Source organism: Schistocerca nitens, chromosome 1 (assembly GCF_023898315.1).
Source record: "Schistocerca nitens isolate TAMUIC-IGC-003100 chromosome 1, iqSchNite1.1, whole genome shotgun sequence".
Classification (NCBI taxonomy): Eukaryota; Metazoa; Arthropoda; class Insecta; order Orthoptera; family Acrididae; genus Schistocerca; species Schistocerca nitens.
In genome coordinates, this window is record NC_064614.1 from 1,187,788,408 (window position 1) to 1,187,798,311 (window position 9,904).

Sequence of the window (9,904 nt, forward strand, 5' to 3'; positions counted from 1 at the left end):
TGGCTTTCATTGTCTCACTCTAAACAGTTATCAGTGTCTTTTATGCTAATTGATAGCCCTGGTGAAGCCCTTGGTCACATTTCTTTTAACAAAAAATTACGTAGGTTGTTTTTGTGTGGCACGCTTTCATCTCAGAGTTTCCATTGACACTTATACATACTCACACTTCAGTGATAAACCTGAGTCGTGGCGGGACTGGCGCCAGGGATATCTTTGGTTTAGGCACTATCGATTCCCTCTGGCAGAAGTTTGTCTTTGGAGCCTGGACCGGCTCAGGATATTGGGGCAGTACCTCGTGGAAGAGGGGGGAACAAGGTTGGGCACGGCAGGCGGAAGTGCGCGTATTAGGGAGACGTTGGAGAGACGACGGCGAGCACGGCGTGCCTGAGTACGGGCGGCAGTTAGAGCTTGATCGTACTGGGGTCAGTAACAGCGGGCCGGCGCTGTGGCTTCTTGGCAACCTCGTGAAGCTATGCGTGTGCTCGCTTCCTTGAAGGAACACCCTGTTACTATCGGACTAAGCAGCGTCTGGTGTCTTCGCCACATCGATCCAGCAGCTGGCATCAAGTTAAGTAATTCAAGTCCCACCAACGATTAGTGAATTATAAGGATGGTTACTCTTGAGGCAGCAAAGTGTTGCACGGACTGTGATGTGATATTTCACGCCTCTTATTAAGTGTGTGCTTAGTTCCTAATAGTATTATTCTTACTTTAGCTGGAAAGTGTCAAAAAACAAAAAACAAAAATTGATACGTGTACGCAGCCTTACCGAGCGATCTATATTCTGTGTCTAAAGATTGCCGTGTGGTACCTTACAGGCCCACATGAGGTGCTCCATGTGATGCTCGGGTTTTAATGAGCCAGTTTCGTTTGCATAATTAGTGTACGTGGTTCTGGTTAAAGGAATGAAATTAGTTTTATTATTGTCAATTTGAGTATTAAGGTGAAGGAAGATTTGTTTGGTTCCCTGTTGTTGCTCCTTACTTAGCACTCATATACAACCGCTCGCTCACCGATAGATCTGTACCTACAGATTGGAAAATTGCGCAGGTCGCACCAGTGTTTAAGAAAGGTAGTAGGAGTAATCCATCGAACTACAGACCTAAATCATTGACGTCGGTTTGCAGTAGGGTTTTGGAGCATATACTGTATTCAAACATCATGAATCACCTCGAAGGGAACGATCTATTGATAAGTAATCAGCATGGTTTCAGAAAACATCGTTCTTGTGCAACGCAGCTAGCTCTTTATTCGCACGAAGTAATGGCCGCTATCGACAGGGGATCTCAAGTTGATTCCGTATTTCTAGATTTCCAGAAAGCTTTTGACACCGTTCCTCACAAGCGACTTCTAATCAAGCTACGGGCCTATGGGGTATCGTCTCAGTTGTGCGACTGGATTCGTGATTTCCTGTCAGGAAGGTCGCAGTTCGTAGTAATAGACGGCAAATCATCGAGTAAAACTGAAGTGATATCAGCTGTTCCCCGGGGAAGCGTCCTGGAACCTCTGCTGTTCCTGATCTATATAAATGACCTGGGTCACAATCTGAGCAGTTCTCTTAGGTTGTTCGCAGATGATGCTGTAATTTACCGTCTACTAAGGTCATCCGAAGACCAGTATCAGTTGCAAAGCGATTTAGAAAAGATTGCTGTATGGTGTGGCAGGTGGCAGTTGACGCTAAATAACGAAAAGTGTGAGGTAATCCACATGAGTTCCAAAAGAAATCCGTTGGAATTCGATTATCGATAAATAGTATAATTCTCAAGGCTGTCAATTCAACTAAGTACCTGGGTGTTAAAATTACGAACAACTTCAGTTGGAAAGACCACATAGATAATATTGTGGGGCAGGCGAGCCAAAGGTTGCGTTTCATTGACAGGACACTTAGAAGATGCAACAAGTCCACTAAAGAGACAACTTACATTACACTCGTTCGTCCTCTGTTAGAATATTGCTGCGCGGTGTGGGATCCTTACCAGGTGGGATTGACGGAGGACATCGAAAGGGTGCAAAAAGGGCAGCTCGTTTTGTATTATCACGTAGTAGGGGAGAGAGTGTGGCAGATATGACACGCGAATTGGGATGGAAGTCATTACATCAAAGACGTTTTTCGTCGCGGCGAGATCTACACTCCTGGAAATTGAAATAAGAACACCGTGAATTCATTGTCCCAGGAAGGGGAAACTTTATTGACACATTCCTGGGGTCAGATACATCACATGATCACACTGACAGAACCACAGGCACATAGACACAGGCAACAGAGCATGCACAATGTCGGCACTCGTACAGTGTATATCCACCTTTCGCAGCAATGCAGGCTGCTATTCTCCCATGGAGACGATCGTAGAGATGCTGGATGTAGTCCTGTGGAACGGCTTGCCATGCCATTTCCACCTGGCGCCTCAGTTGGACCAGCGTTCGTGCTGGACGTGCAGACCGCGTGAGACGACGCTTCATCCAGTCCCAAACATGCTCAATGGGGGACAGATCCGGAGATCTTGCTGGCCAGGGTAGTTGACTTACACCTTCTAGAGCACGTAGGGTGGCACGGGATACATGCGGACGTGCATTGTCCTGTTGGAACAGCAAGTTCCCTTGCCGGTCTAGGAATGGTAGAACGATGGGTTCGATGACGGTTTGGATGTACCGTGCACTATTCAGTGTCCCCTCGACGATCACCAGTGGTGTACGGCCAGTGTAGGAGATCGCTCCCCACACCATGATGCCGGGTGTTGGCCCTGTGTGCCTCGGTCGTATGCAGTCCTGATTGTGGCGCTCACCTGCACGGCGCCAAACACGCATACGACCATCATTGGCACCAAGGCAGAAGCGACTCTCATCGCTGAAGACGACACGTCTCCATTCGTCCCTCCATTCACGCCTGTCGCGACACCACTGGAGGCGGGCTGCACGATGTTGGGGCGTGAGCGGAAGACGGCCTAACGGTGTGCGGGACCGTAGCCCAGCTTCATGGAGACGGTTGCGAATGGTCCTCGCCGATACCCCAGGAGCAACAGTGTCCCTAATTTGCTGGCAAGTGGCGGTGCGGTCCCCTACGGCACTGCGTAGGATCCTACGGTCTGGGCGTGCATCCGTGCGTCGCTGCGGTCCGGTCCCAGGTCGACGGGCACGTGCACCTTCCGCCGACCACTGGCGACAACAGCGATGTACTGTGGAGACCTCACGCCCCACGTGTTGAGCAATTCGGCGGTACGTCCACCCGGCCTCCCGCATGCCCACTATACGTCCTCGCTCAAAGTTCGTCAACTGCACATACGGTTCACGTCCACGCTGTCGCGGCATGCTACCAGTGTTAAAGACTGCGATGGAGCTCCGTATGCCACGGCAAACTGGCTGACACTGACGGCGGCGGTGCACAAATGCTGCGCAGCTAGCGCCATTCGACGGCCAACACCGCGGTTCCTGGTGTGTCCGCTGTGCCGTGCGTGTGATCATTGCTTGTACAGCCCTCTCGCAGTGTCCGGAGCAAGTATGGTGGGTCTGACACACCGGTGACAATGTGTTCTTTTTTCCATTTCCAGGAGTGTATTTACGAAATTTCAGTCACCAACTTTCTCTTCCGAATGCGAAAATATTTTGTTGAGCCCAACCTACATAGGTAGGAATGATCATCAAAATAAAATAAGAGAAATCAGAGCTCGAACAGAAAGGTTTAGGTGTTCGTTTTTCCCGCGCGCTGTTCGGGAGTGGAATTGTAGAGAGACAGTATGATTGTGGTTCAACGAACCCTCTGCCAAGCACTTAAATGTGAATTGCAGAGTAGTCATGTAGATGTAGATGTAGATGTCGCTTCTGATTTATGTTTCAGAGATCGGAAGCAGTGGGCCACCGAAGTGCAGAGCCTCCCCTTTTAAATTACTAGCGGGCGTACGGGCGGTGGGCTTGGCCTGAGCTCGCGTGTGCTGTTTGTTTCCGATTTCGGTGTTCTGAACGGGCTGGAAGTACAAACGGAGTCCACATCTTACTTCGAAGACAAGTACTCAGTCGCCTCCACCGTTCGTGGCCAAGTCGCGGCCTCCCGATCTCTGGCCTCAGTTATTGTACAAGCTGCAGTTTTCTAAAACTTGTGGTGGCTCTGCAAGGTTGCCCGGGTTAAATGTTTCAAATATTTGTCTTAAGAATTTTGAGGGATTTCTAGACGAATGTGTCTTAATTGAAACCGTTTTCTAAAATTGCGGTGCAATTCAGCCTTAGTGGCGTCTGCCAATTTTAAGGCGGAAATAATTGGGTTATTACTGATCAAACTGTCTATAACCTTGTAAAGTTGTTTGGTAATATCTCGCGCGGGGGGAGGATGCTTTTCAATCTATGTGCAAATAATAATTGGTTACCTGGTTATTTGATGTAAAGTTTATTTTAAATGATTTACTTGGCCCGAGTGGCGGTGTCTTTTAATGTTTGCAAAGAGATTAATTTGCTTGTGGTTTTATATAAGAAGCAGGTTGTAAAATTGGCCTGAGTGGCGGCTTTTTAAACGTTTTCAAAGAGATTAATTCATTTGTGGTTTTATAACAAGCAATTTGTAAAGTTTGCCTGAGTGGCGTTTCTTAAAGAAATTATTATCTGATTTATGATTGTAATTGTCTTAATGATTTATCTACGATGCAAATAAATATGTTGAAATGAAATGGTCACTGTATGGTCAAGTCCTTCCACTCCCTTTATAACAAAGGTTAAGGAATTTGCAGTTAAAAAATAAATAACGTTACAAAACCCTTTAGAAAATTCCAATTGTCAGCTGCAAATCGAACGTAATTCGAGCTTAGTAATCTGCCAGTGCTGCATTACCAGTTTGAGATTTAATGTCTGCCAGTTGATAACGAAGCTGTCGAACCTATTCGAAGTAAAGTGTTAGAAAAGCATTTTGGTTGTACACTTAAATCGGCTTTGATCAAAGCTGTGGGACAGTTTTAAGAAGAATTTTTATCAAGTTCAAAAGATTCTTAATGGGCAAATACTGGTTATTAGCATTCCGAAGGTAGACTTAATATCGTTATGTCATATTTTTAACGCACAGATATAGCGAAGATATTATCGTCTTGCCAGTTCTAAATCAACGACAAATAGTGCCCTAACTGTAAATCTCTCCACACACGATAGTTTACAGAATCGAATTATCATGTATAAATAAATTTCAAGCATCTGATTAAAATCTGCTAATGTGTTAAATACTCGACTTTAGGGCTACAAGAAATTGCATATCTGGAACCACAGGAACAACCCTAATTATGATGGTTTTATTACTTTCAGTTTATTCACCTACAGATGCATTAAACAGTCAAAACCACCTGGCTGCTGTGGCCGAGTGGTTCTAGGCGCTTCAGTCCGGAACCGTGCGACTGCACAGTCGCAGGTTCGAATCCTGCATCGGTCATGGATGCGTGTGACGTCCTTAGGTTAGTTAGGTTTAACTTGTTCTAAGTCTAAGGGACTGATGACCTCAGATGTTAAGTCCCATAGTGCTTAGATCCATTTGAAGTCAAAACCAAAAGTAACTTTAATACTTTACATATCGCGTTCAGCCTTTAAAGTGGTTTATAGCAGCATTTTAAATTTTTAAATTTCGTCAATAGTTATATGAAATACTGAAAATGAGATTTTTATCGCCTCTGGAAGCAATTAGATAGGCATCTACATCTACATCCTTACTCCGCAAGCCACCTGACTGCATGGCTATTTTAGCAGTTAGAAATATAGATGGTTGCTCTTGTTCTGATATTCCTCCGCCTCAGATAAACAAAAAATAAACGTTTACAAGAAATGCCTGAAAAATACGCAGCACACAATAGATAATTAAGTTTTGGATGCAGCTGTCAATCAAACAAGATTTGTTAACCTCTACATAGTAAGGACGTCTGAGCGGTAGTGCATGCATGTAGTTCTGAAGTCCCGAGCTCTCCACTACGACGGGAAGTTCATTTTTATTTCTGTAGAAACATAAATGTGCTTTTATTCGGAAGTTCGCCTCGGAAATATGTAAACTTTTCCCTGGTAAACTCCAATATTTGTCGTTTTGGTGAAAGCAAACATGTCCACGAAATGTCCCCGACAACTGAGCGTATACCACAAATAACGTAACATTTAAACTCATAGGTTTCATAGCCATGATATCGTGTGGATGTAAGCTGTCGTAATAGTTTATATGAGCCCAATTACCTGCCCTTCCGTATTATTAAAAGGAGTGGCATAGATGAACGAGCAGAATGAATATAAGTACGTGTATTGTCTTGCAATAACTGAAACTGCCCCTGGACAATGTATGTGCTTAGATACAGGAACTCAAAAGACATGACTGTCTAGGTGATTGCCAAAATGAGCTTTAAATAGTGACTACATAGCTAACCATCTGTAAGAATGTTAATCGTTTATATCACGTAACACATACTGGCAGTGGGTAGGTCAAATGTTAGTCCACAGTTCGCATTAGTGGGAGTGCATCTGATCTATGATTTTCGATTTTCCCTGCGTAAGAAAATTTTGAATATTTCTCGGATTTTCAGCAGGAGAGCATAGTCGAAATAATGCGATGTTTCGCCATACTGACATCATGCTATCTTCAAGCGTTCCCTATGACCTTTGGGCGCCGCCATTATATCCCTCCCCTCTCTCCAGCGGTCTTTTCCCACACTGGCAGGAAATACGTAGATTCACCGTTTCTGGAAGTCTAGGTCATCCATAATTGAGCCAAACACGGCTGTCGTCTTGGATGATGGGCGCTTCGGCAGTATTCTTCCCGTTTTTGCCGATGTATCTTCGAGGTATGGGATAATTGCTATCGGAACATTTTTCTCTTCATCCTAAGCAGGCAGTGGCCTTGGTTTCTTCGTCCTTATAGCACGTTGTATCTGGTGGTTGCTGTAATCGTGCATACCAAACATGGCCTATAGGTGCTACAGTTTGGCTGCAAGACTGCCTTGGTCAGACATTTCGCGACCTCTGCGCAATAGTGTTCTTAGAACACCTCGTTGCGAGGGGGCATGACAACTGGAAGCATGAAAGTACAAATCTGCATACATCGGTTTACGGTAGACGCTGTTCTCAGGATCCGTGGTCTAGGGGTAGCGTCTTTGATTCATATTCAAAACGTCTTCGGTCCCGCGTTTGATCCCCGCCACGCCCTAAATTTTGATAAATAATCAGCATTGGCGGCCGAAGACTTCCGGCATAAGAAGTCAGCCTCATTCTGCCAACGGCCTTGTCAAAGAGGGCGGAGGAGCGGATAGAGGTTCAGGGCACTCTCTTGTCCTAGGGGTGGGAAATTGCCCCTAAAAGCGGAAGAATCAGCAATGATCAACGACATGAGGATGCAGAAGGCAATGGAAACCACTGCATTAAAGACACGTAACGTTTATCCACAGGACATGTGGCCTGTAATTGAAGAAGTATCATGATGATCTCTCCATTGGCAAAAGATTCCGGAATAATCCCCCATTCGGATCTCCGGGAGGGGACTGCCAACGGGGAGGTTACCATGAGCAAAAGGTTGAATAATCAACGAAAGGATAACGTTCTACGAGTCGGGGCGTGGAATGTCAGAAGCTTGAACGTGGTAGGGAAACTAGAAAATCTGAAAAGGGAAATGCAAAGGCTCAATCTAGATATAGTAGGGGTCAGTGAAGTGAAGTGGAAGGAAGACAAGGATTTCTGGTCAGATGAGTATCGGGTAATATCAACAGCAGCAGAAAATGCTTTAACAGGTGTAGGATTCGTTATGAATAGGAAGGTAGGGCAGAGGATGTGTTACTGTGAACAGTTCAGTGACCGGGTTGTTCTAATCAGAATCGACAGCAGACCAACACCGACAACGATAGTTCAGGTATACATGCCGACGTCCCAAGCTGAAGATGAACAGATATAGAGAAAGTGTATGAGGATATTGAAAGGGTAATGCAGTATGTAAAGGGGGACGAAAATCAAATAGTTATGGGCGACTGGAATGCAGTTATAGGGAAAGGAGTAGAAGAAAAGGTTACAGGAGAATATGGGCTTGGGACGAGGACTGAAAGAGGAGAAAGACTAATTGAGATCTGTAACAAGTTTCAGCTAGTAATAGCGAATACCCTGTTCAAGAATCACAAAAGGAGGAGGTATACTTGGAAAAGGCCGGGAGATACGGGAAGATTTGAATTAGATAACATCATGGTCAGACAGAGATTCCGAAATCAGATACCGGACTGTAAGGCGTACCCAGGAGCAGATATAGACTCAGATCACAATATAGTAGTGATGAAGAGTAGGCTGAAGTTCAAGACATTAGTCAGGAAGAATCAATACGCAAAGAAGTGGGATACGGAAGTACTAAGGAATGACGAGATACGTTTGAAGTTCTCTAACGATATAGATACAGCAATAAAGAATAGCGCATTAGGCAGTACAGTTGAAGAGGAATGGACTTCTCTAAAAAGGGCCATCACAGAAGTTGGGGAGGAAAACATAGGTACAAAGAAGGTAGTTGCGAAGAAACCATGGGTAACAGAAGAAATACTTCAGTTGATTGATGAAAGGAGGAAGTACAAACATGTTCCGGGAAAATCAGGAATACAGAAATACAAGTCGCTGAGGAATGAAATAAATGGGAAGTGCAGGGAAGCTAAGACGAAATGGCTGCAGGAAAAATGCGAAGACATCTAAAAAGATATTATTGTCGGAAGGACAGACTCAGCATACAGGAAAGTCAAAACAACCTTTGGTGACATTAAAAGCAACGGTGGTAACATTAAGAGTGCAACGGGAATTCCACTGCTAAATGCAGAGGAGAGAGCAGATAGGTGGAAAGAATACATTGAAAGACTCTATGAGGGTGAAGATTTGTCTGATGTGATAGAAGAAGAAACGGGAGTCGATTTAGAAGAGATAGCGGATCCAGTATTAGAATCGGAATTTAAAAGAACTTTGGAGGACTTACGGTCAAATAAGACAGAAGGGATAGATAACATTCCATCAGAATTTATAAAATCATTGGGGGAAGTGGCAACAAAACGACTATTCACGTTGGTGTGTAGAATATATGAGTCTGGCGACATACCATCTGACTTTCGGAAAAGCATCATCCTCACAATTCCGAAGACGGCAAGAGCTGACAAGTGCGAGAATATCCCACAATCAGCTTAACAGCTCATGCATCGAAGCTGCTTACAAGAATAATATACAGAAGAATGGAAAAGAAAACTGAGAATGCGCTAGGTGACGATCAGTTTGCCTTTAGGAAAAGTAAAGGGACGAGAGAGGCAATTCTGACGTTACGGCCAATAATGGAAGCAAGGCTAAAGAAAAATCAAGACACTTTCATAGGATTTGTCGACCTGGAAAAAGCGTTCGACAATATAAAATGGTGCAAGCTGTTCGAGATTCTGAAAAAATAGGGGTAAGCTATTGGGAGAGACGGGTCATATACAATATGTACAACAACCAAGAGGGAATAATAAGAGTGGACGATCAAGAACGAAGTGCTCGTATTAAGAAGGGTGTAAGACAAGGCTGTAGCCTTTCGCCCCTACTCTTCAATCTGTACATCGAGGAAGCAATGATGGAAATAAAATAAAGCTTCAGGAGTGGAATTAAAATACAAGGTGAAAGGATATCAATGATACGATTCGCTGATGACATTGCTATCCTGAGTGAAAGTGAAGAAGAATTAAATGATCTGCTGAACGGAATGAACAGTCTAATGAGTACACAGTATGGTTTGAGAGTAAATCGGAGAAAGACGAAGGTAATGAGAAGTAGTAGAAATGAGAACAGCGAGAAACTTAACATCAGGATTGATGGTCACGAAGTCAATGAAGTTAAGGAATTCTGCTACCTAGGCAGTAAAATAACCAATGACGGACGGAGCAAGGAGGACATCAAAAGCAGACTCGCTATGGCAAAAAAGGCATTT